Genomic DNA, 15,495 nt, shown 5'->3' with positions numbered 1-15,495 from the left:
GTTCTTCTTTTAATTTTAGATATTTTTCTCTTTGAATTTTTAATTTGACAATAATTTTGCAACTTTCCTTGTATAGGGCATTGTCGGTGTCTTGAAGATCATCTTCATTTTCATTTTCAGGGTCACTCCTAAGATTTTCATAATCAGATAAGTTACAACTATCTAAAGAAGTGACTCTGGCTATAGTCATTAGTACTTTTACATCATTTTTTTAATCCAATTCATCAGACTCTGAAGAACTTTTAGAGCCGGATGATTCATCCCAAGTAGCTAACATGCCCTTTCTTTTTGACTTATCCCTTTTAGGACATTTATTCGCCAAGTGCCTGTATTCATGGCAGTTGAAACATTGAGTGTCCTTTACAGATTTCAAAGATTTATTTTTTTCTTTCTTTTGTCAGATGGTTTTTGAAAATCTGATCTTTTCTTGTTTTTGAAAATTCTGTAAAATTTCTTAGCAAGTAAAGTCATATCATCTTCTGTATCTTTAACATGAGAATTAACACAAGTTTCTTTTAAAACAGATTTAGATGATTTAAGAGCTATGGACTTAACTTTAGGACTTTTAAAATTTAACTCATACGTTTGGAGAGAGCCAACTCCTCAACCTTCATATAATCAGTGTCTCTTAATTTCTTAATGACAGTTACTTTAGAATTGAATCTCTCAGGAAGAGACCGCAGTATTTTTGCACAGACCTTTCTTTCTTGGATTTCATCTCCTAGACCCCACATGTAATTTACTATATCATTTAGTTTCGTATAGAAGTCCATGAAAGTTTCATTTTTCTTCCATACGAATTTCCTTAAAATTTGTAGTGAGAATTTAAACTTTTGATATCTTGACTATAGAAGTTCCTTCATGTGTCATTTCAAGAATATCCCAGGCTTGTTTGGCTGTATCACATGAAATAATTCTCATGAATTCATCAAATGATAAAGCACAAGTTATGGCATTAAGGCCTTAACATTAGCACTACTTTTGCTTTTCTGAGCTGCAGTCCATAAAAAGAATGTAGTTTCTTTCATAGATTTAGTTCCATCACTGCCTAATACTTTAGACATAGGTGGTTTCCATTTGGTTACAATTTCTTACCTCACGCTTTCATTTACGGATTTTAGAAAAATCCTCATTCTAGCTTTCTAGTATGCATAGTTAGAGCCATCAAAAGGTGGTGGCCTTATAATAGACAAGCTATTGAAATTTCACACAATGAAAGCTCTAGGTCTTTTAACTTAAGGAAATTAGAAATTTACTCTCACTAATATTGAAAAAATGATTCAAACTTAGTTCATAAGACAACCTACACCTTAAACAAAGTTTAGGCAGGACAACCTTATTTCACGAACAATCATAAGGATCAAGATTTCAAACCAAGCAAGAAACAATAGAGCTATCTATTACAAGCATTCACCACATTTGCATAAATAAAATTACGACCATTTACCACAAATGGAAAAAAGTAAACATTCACCACAAACACCAATAATTATAATGGTTCAGTGTATACAACAATTATTCTCAAACAGCTACACCTACTCCACTCCCAATAATCACATTCCACATGATATTGGCTTTCACTTAAACAAGGTTTTCACAGGGTCACCTTAAAATCAGATACAATTATGATTTTAAAGGGCTATCACAAACTAAAACCCCACACTGAGATTTTATGGTTATCTCAGATAAACCAACAATTGAGATTTTCTGACTATCTCAAAGAAACCAAAATACAAAAGGTAAAAATATACTTATCTTCACCTTAAAGACGTATCTCATAATGTAGGCTATAGAACCGCATCTCTTGAAGTAGAATGTTCAATGTCTAGTCACATAAACAAGGGTTCTAGGTTCTAGATTGATTTTAAATTGATTCAAACCAAAGGCTACTTGTTTGAATTCTTTAAGATCTCAAAGAAGAGTATGTACTCTCTTTAAAGAGTAAAATTCATAAAAAGGAGATAAAGAAATTAAAACAAAAAGCTATTAAAGAAATATTAAAAATACCATGCAATAGCTTGAGGATAATGGGGACTTCTCTCTCTTTCTTGATGAAAGCTTTTACTAGCTTGGATTAGTAATTTTAGATTGAGAAAAGGCCTTTATATATAAGCTGAAAAGTTGTTGCTTTGACTCATATAAGATTTCCTTCGACTCGTCTAAGGTTTAATAAATTTTCAAATTTTGAGCGCGATCGGATAAAACGGTTCTTCGACTATTGGACGAGTTGAGCACGGGCTTCGACTGGTTAATGGTGCTAGATTTTAGTTGCTAGACTTCGAGTCGAGCAACCCTTGATTGGTCGAAGGTCCCTCTTCGACTGGTCGAGCAGTCTGCTCGACTGGTAGAGGAAGCAATAGAAAAATCTATTTTTTAGAATTTAAACTTGGACTGGTCAAAGATTTTCTTAGACTGATCAAACCATAGCTTAGACTAGTCGAACCTAAGCCTAGACGTATCGAACTTAAGTCTAGACTAGTTGAGCCATATAAGTTTGTCATTTGAAAGCACCTAAGTCTAAGGTCTTTCCAGGGTCTTTTATACCTGAAAAGACTGAACATTGAAGTTTGAAACTTGTTCTTCTACATGATTCTTCAATAGAACGTATAGTTGAAGATAGAACTTGATCTTCTGCTTGAAGTGTAGTAGAACTTGAACTTAGTAAAGCTTGAAATTTCCATCTTGATCTACTTTATGATTAGAATTACAGTAAGGTCTTGAATCATAGTAGATCTTGAACTTGCTTGACTTGAAGTGAGGACTTGAACTTTCCATCTTGATCCACATTAAATGGACCACTTCATAAGATGTTTTGTCTAAACGAAATTTGACAAACAAAGGTGTGCTTTATACAATATAGCACTTACAAATCCCAAAGGTAATAAAACGGGCAGAAATATGTCATTATCGATACTATTGAACAGTCATTGATATTATCAAAATTTGAATTTCGATTATATTGAGTCTCATTCGATTGTATCGACTTTCTATACATATGTTCGTTTTTGTGTAGAATAGACTTTGCTCGATTTTATTGAATACAATTCGATTCATGTTCATACCCCAAGTATAGGGTTGTGATGTAGTAATAAACTCGATAAGACCGAGGTCGAATCCCAAGGGACTGATACCTGTACGTAATCTGAAACTAAATAGAACTAGAACTAGAATGAGATGAAATCTAAATCGAATATAAAGTGATGAATAATGGTGAGATATTAATCTAAAACTTAAGAGAAATTAGAGATAAGAAACTAGGGATTCAGAGGATCCACTTGTATAGATCAGGGAGATGTTATGCCTTCTTCAAAAATCATGGAAATTAAACTGAACTTCCTCTGATATAATTTTACAGAGATGAAAGGTATATGAATTAGAATAGATTCCATCACCAAACCATGCCCAGGAGATAAAGTCAACAACAGAATTAAACTAATTACCAACCAATCAGATAATTATGAAGGTTAGGAAGGATACCGCCATCCAACCATGCCCAGGAGACGAAGGCAAACAACAGGGCTTCCTGACGTCATAATCAAAATAAGGAAAAAAAAAATACTCAAAGCCATTGCAAACCCATTGTAATTTTAGACACAACAGGCCATTAAAAACTAAAAATATTTCCATAATAAAATTAAATCAAAAATCCCTTCAATCTAAACAAAAGGCACATGCATAAATTTTCCCATCACGCTACAAGCTTCACCTCTTAGCGCTAGCTAAGAGGTTTAGCCTAGAATAGACATGATGAGGCTTAGACCTCTAAACAATTTCATAGGCAAAATAAGAAAGAAATAAAAGAAGAAGTAAAATTGAAACCGTCTTCACCGTCCTCTCTTTGATGCACCTCCGACCCACCGATCCCTCTCCACGTATCTCTCTTTCTTCTTTATAACAGTCTGGAGGCGGTGGAGTGGAGAAGTTGGTGGATAATGCAATTCGCATCATGCGTAGCAAACCTATGTTCGACTCTCATTCGGCACCAAAAGTCGACCTATTTTCGGGATCTGGTCCGTTCAGTCTCCTTGAGCATGGTCGGTCCCACCTTGGGAATATTTTGGACAATCCAGATGGACGGACCGATCCCTTCCAAGATCCTGTAACAGCCCGGATCGTCCGGGTTTCTCCGGACGTGCGTAACGCGTAAGGAATCCGAAACGGATCCCTCCAGCGTTAAGTGGGGTCCATGAACAACGTCGGAGGGGGGATCTAGTCCGTTCATTAGCTTCCTCTCGAAAAATCGATGGGACATGACCTATTTTAGATTAGCTTCTTGGTGGCCCATAGATGATTTCATTCCACCGTCCATCTTCCTTTTGGATGTTTACGATCCCATCCTCCTTGTTTCCTCAAAAATCATCACCTATGACTTGGTGAGCAGGACTTTACGAATCTGGTGAATGGTTTGGATTGTCCATATGGACATTGGACGGGGCCCACAACATCAACTGACGTTTGGTGCTGATCCTCGCTGTAACAGCAGTTGCCGTTTTGCGTAAGGAGTCGGTCAATACCGACTTTGACCGGGTTTCTCCATCCGGTGCACATTGAGTGCACGTATACTCTCTATACACACGATGCTCATGGGCCACCATCATAATGGTCATGAGAAATCCGTTCCGTCCATGTCTTTTCTCATATCATCTAATGGATAAATCCGAAGTTTAAAGCATATTTGAATATTAGGTGGGCCTCAGATCAGTAATTCATATGCTGATCTGACTATTGGACCACTTCCACAGGTATCCAACTACTGAAATTTGACGTGTACGGCTTATTTAAGGTCCTCAGGACACCTATGGAGTTTTGAGCTAAAAGGATGGTGGGAACCCTGTGATCTTGCATTCTAGACATATTTCAGGCCATTTGAGCTTCAGTTTCTCGATTTTCTCAGATCACTGGCATGGAAATCCATCAATCTTGGTCCCATGGAGTCCATCCCTTGCCTTGGTGATTCTGGAACGTCAAATCCATGCATTTAGCACCATTTTCAGTCCAAGCTCATAAATACACCTTGCATCACAAACACGATTAAATTGAGCCGTTAAACCGTACCATGTTCATAAATCTATGTAATAAATGAGGTCTAATATGCAATATTTGACCCTCAACACAACCCCCAACCAGCATTTTGCTAGTCCCAACCAAAGTATGCGACAAATAAGTTGACAATTACGAGACAATTCTTGTGAAACCGAGTGATATTTTAAAAAACGATTCAGATACGAAAAATCTAAGATTCATGAATGTTGGGCATAATTCTCTCTTCGACTCAAGCACATGGTAAACTTCATAATTAAGTTCAAAGTATTAGTCTATCAATTAGAACAATTCTAAATATTGAATTCCATGGATGTATAGTCTAATCTCGACTTATCAACATTAAAATTTACTTCTCTATTTCAGGATATCATTGGTAACCAATAAGAGAATTCATGATAACCAAAACTTGCCTCACACATCATCTTTTCATTCTTTTAATTTTTCATTTTTTTCATTAAAAGTAACGCCAAGAAGGGGAATCAAATCCTCACTTATAGGGAGCAAATCTATGGCAAAGACTTCACACCCAACTCTTTTTCAAATATCATCCATGGGGAATTGAATCCTCACTTATAGGGAGCAAACCTATGGTAAAGACTGTTTGCCCAATCCATTCAATTTTTTCAGGTTGGTTCCTTTCATGATTAGTGATTACCAAGTTAATCCTTCAATATCGAACTGAACCCTTAATGTGCAAGCAAGATGTGTTTTGTGAAATCATGACTCAACCACTATTTAAAACCTCGAACCATGGATTAATAGTTCAAACTTAACTGTGAAATCTAACAGGTGGTTGAATCCCAAATTCATAAATTACCAACAGTCTGTATCTTGTAATTTTAAAATCACAATTATCCTTCAAAATCACTTCAAATTCACAAGAAATTCTATAAAAATTTAAAAATATTCACAATTTTTGCTCAAGACCAAGAAAATACTGATTAGGTAACCTAATCTCCCACCCCCAACCTAAAATCTACATTGTCCTCAATGTAAAAGAAATAAACATGCCATGCATATGGAACAATGAAAGTAAAAGAAGAGTGATGGAAAGATAGTACCTGAACGAGAGAATCAAGAGGCTTCCCAGAGATATCAACGTAAAAGCGATTCAGCACACGAGAGAAATCAATTAAAGTAAAATAACAAAAAAAAAATCTAAAAAAAAAGAAGATCCTACCTATACCACTTTCGGAGGTCCTCTCGATTGCATTTAGCGTATGCAATAAGCCTTTAAACCCCTAGGTTGCCCCTAGTGGACGAGTTGTAGTCTCGTGAGGGTTTGCAGCAATGTTACCCACAAACATTGAACTAAGAAAATAAAATGGAATGAAAAGCTAGGTTACCTCCCAGGAGCGCTAAGTTTAAGCCTTCAGCTAGACAACAAATTAACCTAGAACAGCATGAAGCAAACTACCCTCATCCTTTGAAAACAGGAACCTACCTATACCTCCATCAGACTAGGAGATCAATCCTGGTAAACAGGATCAGTCAGAAGTATGTACATGTCCTCTGAATCAAATTTCTCGACAAATGGCTTTAAGCGATGTCCATTTACTTTAAACTCCTTACCATTGTCAGGATCTCTTATCTCAACGGCCCCATGAGGATATGCAGTGACCACAATGTAAGGGCCAGTCCAACGAGAACGAAGCTTATCTGGAAACAGATGTAATCGAGAATTATACAAAAGGACTTTCTGACCAGGTGTGAATGATTTTTGTAGAGTACGTTGGTCATGAAACGCCTTCATTCTGTCTTTGTAAATTCTCGAATTCTCATACGCATCGTTCTGGATTTCTTCAAGTTTATTTAATTGAAGTTTAGTAGCAAGCCAGCGTTGTCCAGATCGAAATTCAGATTTTTGATCGCTCAGTATGTTTTATGTTCCAACTCCACAGGCAAGTGACAAGCTTTCCCATAGACAAGTCTAAAGGGAGACGTTCCAATAGGGGTTTTTAAAGCAGTACGGTATGCCCATAAGGTATCGGTCAATCAGATTGACCAATCCTTACGATCAGGGTTAACCGTTTTTTCTAGGATATGTTTGATCTCCCTATTAGAAATCTTAGCTTGTCCAATTATCTGTGGATGGTATGGAGTGCTCACCTTATGAGAGATATCGTATTTCTTCATTAAGCTCTCGAATGATCTATTACAAAAGTGTGAGCCCCCATCACTAATGATGGCTCGCGGCATCCCGAACCGTGAGAGGATGTTCTCTTTTAAGAATTTAATGACCGCGCGATGGTCATTATTTCGGCACGGAATTGCTTTGACCCATTTAGTGACATAATCTACGGTGAGCAAAATATACAAATTTTCAAATGATTGGGGGAATGGTCCCATGAAATCGATGCCCCAGCAGTTAAATGCTTCTATGATATGGATGTGATTTAAAGGCATCATATTTCGATGGGACAATGCTCCCAATTTTTGACAACACTTACAAGTCTTGCAAAACTCATGAGTGTCCCTGAACATAGTGGGCCAATAAAAGCCACACTGTAAAATCTTGGCCGTGATCTTTTTAGCAGAAAAGTGACCACCACAGGCCTGTGAATGACAGAAGGATATGACACTCTGATACCCGTCATCTGGCACATATCTCCTTAGAATTTGGTCTGGGCAATATTTGAATAAATATGGATCGTCCCAGAAAAAGTTGCGCACCTTGGTAAAGAATTTCTTCTTATCTTGTGCAGTCCAATGCGTCGGTATGGAACCTGTGGCAAGATAATTGGCAATATCAGCGAACCAAGGCAAATGAGAGACTCTGAACATTGTTCATCAGGGAACATGTCATTGATATGGGTCACCTCAAGGGAATCAGAAGTATTAAGGCGAGAAAGGTGGTCGGCTACTACGTTCTCTACTCCCTTTTTATCTTTAATCTCTAAATCAAACTCTTGGAGTAGAAGGATCCATCGTATCAGGTGGGGCTTAGAATCATTCTTAGAAAGAAGATACTTAAGTGCCGCATGGTCTGTGTAGATAATGATCTTGGATCCGATCAAGTAGGACCTAAATTTGTCTAAGGCGAACACTACAGCTAAGAGTTCCTTTTCCGTAGTTGAGTAGTTCACTTGGGCAGGATTTAAAGTCCTACTCGCGTAATGAATGATGTAGGGCCTCTTATCTTTTCTCTGACCTAGAACCACTCCAACAGCATAATCAGAAGCGTCGCACATAAGTTCAAAAGGAATGCTCCAATCGGGTGGTTGTATGATGGGTGCACTAGTCAACATGCCCTTAAGCTTAGTGAAAGCTTCCTGACATGGCTCAGTCCACTCGTATGGTGCATCCTTTTGAAGGAGATTACATAAAGGACGAGAGAGGAGACTAAAGTCCTTTATGAATCGCTTGTAAAATCCTGTGTGTCCTAAGAAGGATCACACGTCTCTAATATTCTTGAGTGGAGGTAGGTTAGAGATAAAATCGATTTTTACCTTATCCACCTCGATTCCTTTGGACGAGATAATATGTCCAAGGATAATTCCCTTATGAACCATGAAATGACACTTCTCCCAATTAAGTACCATGTTCTTCTCTTCACATCTTTTCAGCACACATTTAAGACTTTCTAAACACTTGCTGAAAGATGAACCGAAAACAGAGAAATCGTCCATGAAGACCTTTAGATATTTTCCCACCACGTCGGAAAAGATACTCCTCATACATCGCTGAAAGGTGGCAGGGGCATTACATAATCCGAATGGCATCCTTCTGTAGGCAAAGGTGCCATAGGGACATGTAAATGTGGTCTTTTCCTGATCCTCAGGAGCGATTTCAATCTGATTGTAGCCCGAATACCTGTCAAGGAAAAGTAATAGGAATGACCAGCTAGCCTTTCCAAGATTTGATCAATGAAGGGCAAAGGAAAGTGGTCCTTCCTTGTGACGGTATTTAGCTTCCTGTAGTCAATGCACATTCTCCAACCAGTAGTAACTCTACTTGGCATGAGTTCATTATTGGCATTGGCTACGATGGTGATCCCGGACTACTTAGGAACCACCTGAGTTGGACTCACCCATTGACTATCGGATATGGGGTATATGATACCCACATCTAATAGTTTAAGAACCTCGGCCTTAACCACTTCCCTCATGTTTAGATTTAGTCTACGTTGTGATTGCCGAGTGGTCTTTGCATTATCCTCAAGATATATGCGGTGAGTATAAATCGAGGGGTCGATTCCCTTGAGGTCCGCTATCGTCCATCCAAGGGCTCCCTTATGCTTAATGAGAGTAGATATGAGCATACTCTTATGTTCTTTCTCTAGGTGGGCAGAGATCACCACCAGGTATGTCTCATCTTGACCTAAATAGACATATTTCAAATCAGAGGGCAAAGGTTTTAGGTCAAGCTTCGGCGGCTTGAGGTTAGACGGTAGAGGCACTACATCAGTTTGGAACAACTCTTCAAAATGTGGCCTCCACCGGTTAACTTTAAGTACTGGTGCAGTATCAAGCAAGGCACATGTCTCCCTAATCATGTCATCATCAAAATCATGGGAGTGGGCCAGGTACATCTCTAGAGGGTCAGAGGATAAGGTCAGAGGTGTCGTATCTTCCACTAAAGAGTCTATCATGTTAATGTCGTGAAAATCGTCATCATCCTCTAAGTTTCTACCGTTATTGAAAAAGATGTTTGACTCCAATATCATATTCCCAAAGGACATAATCATGACACTATTCCTTCAATTGATAATTGCTTTTGAAGTGGCAAGGAATGGGCGACCAAGAATGACGGAAATCTGAGTGCTCATGTTATTGATGGGTTCGGTGTCCAGGATGATAAAATCTACAAGGTAGTAAAATCTATCAACTTGGACCAATACATCCTCAATTATCCCTCTCGGTACACGAACAGAGCGATCAGCAAGTTGTAGTGTGGTTAGGGTGAATTTTAATTCAGTATACAAACAATTCACCCAAACCCAATTGTTTGTATACTGAGTAGGGAATCAGATTGACGCTCGCCCCTAAGTCAAGAAGTGCATGATCAATTCGATAGTCCCCTGTTACACATGATATAGTTGGGCTACCGGGATCTTTGAATTTCTGTGGCACATCTTGCTTTAGGATGGCACTCACTTTCTGGTCAAGAAGATCTTCTTTTGAATACTCTGCCGTCGTTTGGTCGTGCATAAGTCTTTCAGGAATTTGGCATATGAAGGTATCTGTTTTACGACATCAAGTAGAGGAATATTAACTTTCACTTGTTTCAACACCTCTAGGATATCCTGAGAGTTAGAAAGAGGTTTTGGAGCGACCAACCATTGGGGAAATGGAGCAACTGGCTTTTCTATAAGTTCCGGTTCTAATTTTTGTGGGGCATCACTAGATCCATCATTGTTGTCCTCTTTCGGTTCTTGAGGCTTTTCGGGCCTAACCGGAAGGGTTTTATCAATGATCTTCCTACTCCTAAGAGTGGTGATGGATTTAGCGTGCTCCATTTGATTTGAAGAGCTAGGATTACTTATCTTATACTGCGGTTTAGGATTGGGGAGCAGTTGTGCAGGAAACATCCCCTTTTCTATAACTGTCATACGTGAATACATCTTTTGCATAAAGTCTTGCATTGCCTGGGTCAGCACTTGTATGGAATTTTAAACTGGTTCTTCTTGAGGTTTCCCCTGATTTGAATTTTGATTGAAGAAACCTTGAGGAGTAGCAGTTTGTCCATTTCTCCAACTAAAGTTTGGATGATTTTTCCAACCAGGATTGTACGTATTAGAGGTTGGTCCATTGAAAGGTCTTTGATAATTATTTACGACATTGGATTGTTCATTCAACACTTCTCGAAAGGCGGGTATCGTAGGACAATTTTCAGTTGTATGAATGTTGCAATCACAGATGCCGCAAACACTTTCATTAACCTTATCCTTTTTTCCTTCCATGGCCTCAACTTTCTTTATGAGCGTAGTCACTTTATACTTAAGATCATCCTCTTCTTTCAAGAGATACAATCCACCTTTCTCCGTTAATTGAGTCGGCGTAGACGTGGTGTTCGATTTTTGGTAATAATCTCATGATTGTGTTTTTTCAACAATACTATCGAGGTAATCCCATACCTCATTGACATTTTTATTAATGAATTCTCCATTATACATTGTCTCGACCATTTGGCGCATGGAAGATGTCAGTCCATCGTAGAAAAAATTTGTAATGCGCCACGTTTCAAAGCCGTGTTGTGGGCATGAACTGACTAAATCCTTGAACCTTTCCCAACATTGGTAAAATGTTTCATCCTCCTTTTGGGTGAAGTTCATGATTGCTTTTCTAAGGGTAATCGTTTTATGATATGGAAAAAATTTCTTTACAAATTCCCTTTGCATATCATTCCATGTGCCAATGGATCTAGGACGCAGTGAATGTAACCACGTCTTAGCCTTCTCCTTTAAGGAAAAAGGAAAAAGTCTCAGCCTGACTGTGTCCTCAGACACATTTTGAAAATATAAGTGGCTATGATCTCATCAAACTCTTTCAAATGTAGATATCGTTCTTCAGATTCAAGCCCATGGAACTTAGGAAGGAGTTCGATAACCCCTGGCTTGATGTCCATATGTCCTGTATTTTTAGGAAAAATCATGCATGAGGGCGTACTCACCCCCGCTGGTTGTAAATAATCTCGTAAAGTACGTGGCGGGGGTGCTTGATGCACCTCATTCTCATCCTGAGTGTCCTCCACCCTAGGTTGGGGTAGAAGAGGTTGGTTTTCAGCCATCACTTCAATTAACTCAAGGGATTTCGAGTGGTGTTTAGTCTTGCAATGGATAGTCAACCCCTCAACCAATCCTCCTTCAATCAAGAGACGTCGAGTGTTGTCACGGGCCCACTTGGGCATGAAACACTCGCAGCCCTCAATCAAATTCGAAACCTAATCCTAAGAAAGGAAAAGAAACTCTAGAAAGAAAGGGAGGGTCGGAAAGAAGTTACCAAATTGGAGTCCCTAAGTTAAAAACCTGTAAAAGAAAACAAATAAGTCAGTTTCTGAAGAGAAGGTCTAGAATTAAAAAATCCTTAAAAGAAAGATAGAAGTAAACTAGTCTCTAAAAGAAGAAATTCCTAAAGGAAAGTGGAAATTTCTAAAATAAATTAGGAAAGTCCTAAACTAGAAAGTAAATTACTAAAAGAGAACTAAAAAATAGAAAGTAGAGAGAAAGCTTACCGAATTAGAAATTTCTATCTTAAAAGCATACACAATAGGAAAGTTAGTTTCTAAACAGAAATTCTACAAGTAGAAAATTTCTAAAAATAAATTAGGAAACAAAGTTAGATTCTAAAAGAGTTAAAATTAGAAAGTTACTAAAAAATAAAGATAGAAAGTTAGTTTCTAAAAAGGAAAGTTCCAGAATTAGAAAGTTTTTAAAAATAAAATAAAAGATGAGTTAGTTTCTAAAATTAGAAAGAATCTCTAAAAAGGGAAATAACTAACCAAGTTTTTAAAAACAAAAGAGGAAAGCTTCTAAAATAAACTATTTCCTAAAAATAGGAAAAATACTAGAATTAGAAAATTTCTAAAACTCAAACCCTAATTTTAAAATATAGAAAAAGTAGAGGAATTAAAAAAGGATTACCAATTTAGAAGTTTATGTCAGGATCCTACAAAATATGAAACAAGTTAGTTATAAAAATTAAATAGAAATAAAAATCTAAAACTAAAGTTAGTAAAATCCTAATCTTAACTAATCCTAAACCCTATTAATTTCAAAGCATCACAACCGTCAATCCCCGGCAACGGCGCCAAAAACTTGTTCACACCCCAAGTATAGGGTTGTGATGTAGTAATAAACTCGGTGACACCGAGGTCGAATCCCAAGGGATTGATACCTGTACGTAATCTGAAACTAAATAGAACTAAAACTAGAATGAGATGAAATCTAAATCGAATATAAAGTGATGAATAATGGTGAGATATTAATCTAAAACTTAAGAGAAATCAGAGATAAGAAACTAGGGATTCAGAGGATCCACTTGTATAGATCAGGGAGATGTTATGCCTTCTTCAAAAATCATGGAAATTAAACTGAACTTCCTCTGATATAATTTTACAGAGATGAAAGGTATATGAATTAGAATGGATTCCATCACCAAACCATGCCCAGGAGATAAAGTCAACAACAGAATTAAACTAATTACCAACCAATCAGATGATTATGAAGGTTAGGAAGGATACCGCCATCCAACCATGCCCAGGAGACGATGGCGAACAACAGGGCTTCCTGACGTCATAATCAAAATAAGGAAAAAGAAATATTCAAAGCCTTTGCAAACCCATTGTAATTTCAGTCACAACAGGCCATTAAAAACTAAAAGTATTCCCATAATAAAATTAAATAAAAAATTCCTTCAATCTAAACAAAAGGTACATGCATAAATTCTCCCATCACGCTACAAGCTTCACCTCTTAACCCTAGCTAAGAGGTTTAGCCTAGAATAGACATGATGAGGCTTAGACCTCTAAACAATTTCATAGGCAAAATAAGAAAGAAATAAAAGAAGAAGTAAAATTGAAACCGTCTTCACCGTCCTCTCTTTGATGCACCTCCGACCCACCGATCCCTCTCCACGTATCTCTCTTTCTTCTTTATAAAATTCTGGAGGCGGTGGAGTGGAGAAGTTGGTGGATAATGCAATTCGCATCATGCGTAGCAAGCCTGCGTTCGACTCTCATTCGGCACCAAAAGTCAACCTGTTTTCGGGATCTGGTCCGTTCAGTCTCCTTGAGCATGGTCGGTCCCACCTTAGGAATATTTTGGACAGTCCAGATGGACGGACCGATCCCTTCCAAGATCCTGTAACAGCCCGGATCGTCCGGGTTTCTCTGGACGTGCGTAATGCGTAAGGAATCCGAAATGGATCCTTCCGGCGTTAAGTGGGGCCCATGAATAGCGTCGGTGGGGAGATCTAGTCCGTTCATTAGCTTCCTCTCGAAAAATCGGTCGGACATGACCTATTTTGGATCAGCTTCTTGGTAGCCCATGGATGATCTCATTCCACCGTCCGTCTTCCTTTTGGATGTTTGCGATCCCATCCTCCTTGTTTCCTCAAAAATCGTCACCTATGGCTTGGTGAGCAGGACTTTGCGAATCTGGTGAATGGTTTGGATTATCCATATGGACAATGGACGGGGCCCACAACATCAACCGGCGTTTGGTGCGGATCCTAGCTGTAACGGCAGTTGCCGTTTTGCATAAGGAGTCGGTCAATACCGACTTTGATCAGATTTCTCCATCCGGTGCACATTGAGTGCACGTATACTCTCTATTCACACGATGCTCATGGGCCACCATCATAATGGTCGTGAGAAATCCGTTCCGTCCATGTCTTTTCTCATATCATCTAATGGATAAATCCCGAGTTTGAAGCATATCTGAATATCAGGTGGGCCTCAGATCAGTAATTCATAGGCTGATCTGACCATTAGACCACTTCCACAGGTATCCAACTACTGAAATTTGACGTGTACGGCTTATTTAAGGTCCTCAGGACACCTATGGAGTTTTGAGCTAAAAGGATGGTGGGAACCCTGTGATCTTGCATTCTAGATGTCTTTCAGGCCATTTGAGCTTTAGTTTCTCGATTTTCTCGGATCTCTGGCATGTAAATCCCTCGATCTTGGTCCCATGGAATCCATCCCTTGCCTTGGTGATTCTGGAGCGTCAAATCCATGCATTTAGCACCCTTTTTTCAGTCCAAGCTCGTTAATTCACCTTGCATCACAAACACGATTAAATTAAGCAGTTAAACCGTACCTTGTTCGTAAATCTATGTAATAAATGAGGTCTAATATGCAATATTTGACCCTCAACAATTCCATCAATGTGCACTTCGATGTTATTAAGGGTTAGGTCGATCCCATCGGAAATTCTTTAGAAAATTACCTTTGGTTGCTGGAGGATTTTGTCAAGAAGTTCTATGTAATCGATTATCATTCACTGCTATCGAATTTTGAATTTCGATTACATCAAATAGTATTCGATGTGATCGAAGATATACATCTTTTCTTTGAAAGCTTGCTGGGCAAAATGTTCCTCAAGTTTGATGCAATCGAGTTTGATTCGATACAATCGAGAACTTACTCTTAATGTAATCGAAGGTGAATCGATTCGATCGATGAACACTTTTGAGAATGATTCTATGTAAAGGAGTGCCCAAGTTCGATGGAATCAAATAGGGTTCGATGCTATCAAATTTTGAATTCTGATAAGCTCGAGCTATATTCGATGTTCGAGATTTCCCAGCAGATGGTTATGTTGTTTGTTGGACATAATGGGCATAATGTTCACTTCAATCGAGCCATGTTCGATAGAATCGAAAATGACTTCGATTACAAATTAATGCAATCGAGTTTATCTGTCTAATACATGTTTAAATCCTCTATCATTCTAAGTGTTCAATATTTAAACTTACCAAAGATGATTTTCAATGAATTGAGGTAAGTTAT

General features: G+C 38.2%; 1 non-coding gene across 1 annotated transcript; it reads left to right on the top strand.

Moving 5' to 3' along the window:
* The first annotated feature begins 11,228 nt into the window (after positions 1-11,228).
* On the top strand, positions 11,229-11,335 carry LOC131257115 (small nucleolar RNA R71). The gene has a single exon (XR_009177133.1). It is a non-coding gene; the product is annotated as a small nucleolar RNA R71 (small nucleolar RNA).
* Positions 11,336-15,495: the final 4,160 nt, after the last annotated feature.

This window comes from Magnolia sinica, chromosome 9 (assembly GCF_029962835.1).
Source record: "Magnolia sinica isolate HGM2019 chromosome 9, MsV1, whole genome shotgun sequence".
In the NCBI taxonomy this organism is placed as follows: domain Eukaryota; kingdom Viridiplantae; phylum Streptophyta; class Magnoliopsida; order Magnoliales; family Magnoliaceae; genus Magnolia; species Magnolia sinica.
Note: the sequence above shows the minus strand (reverse complement) of the source record. Positions and strands in the feature narration are given on the sequence as shown.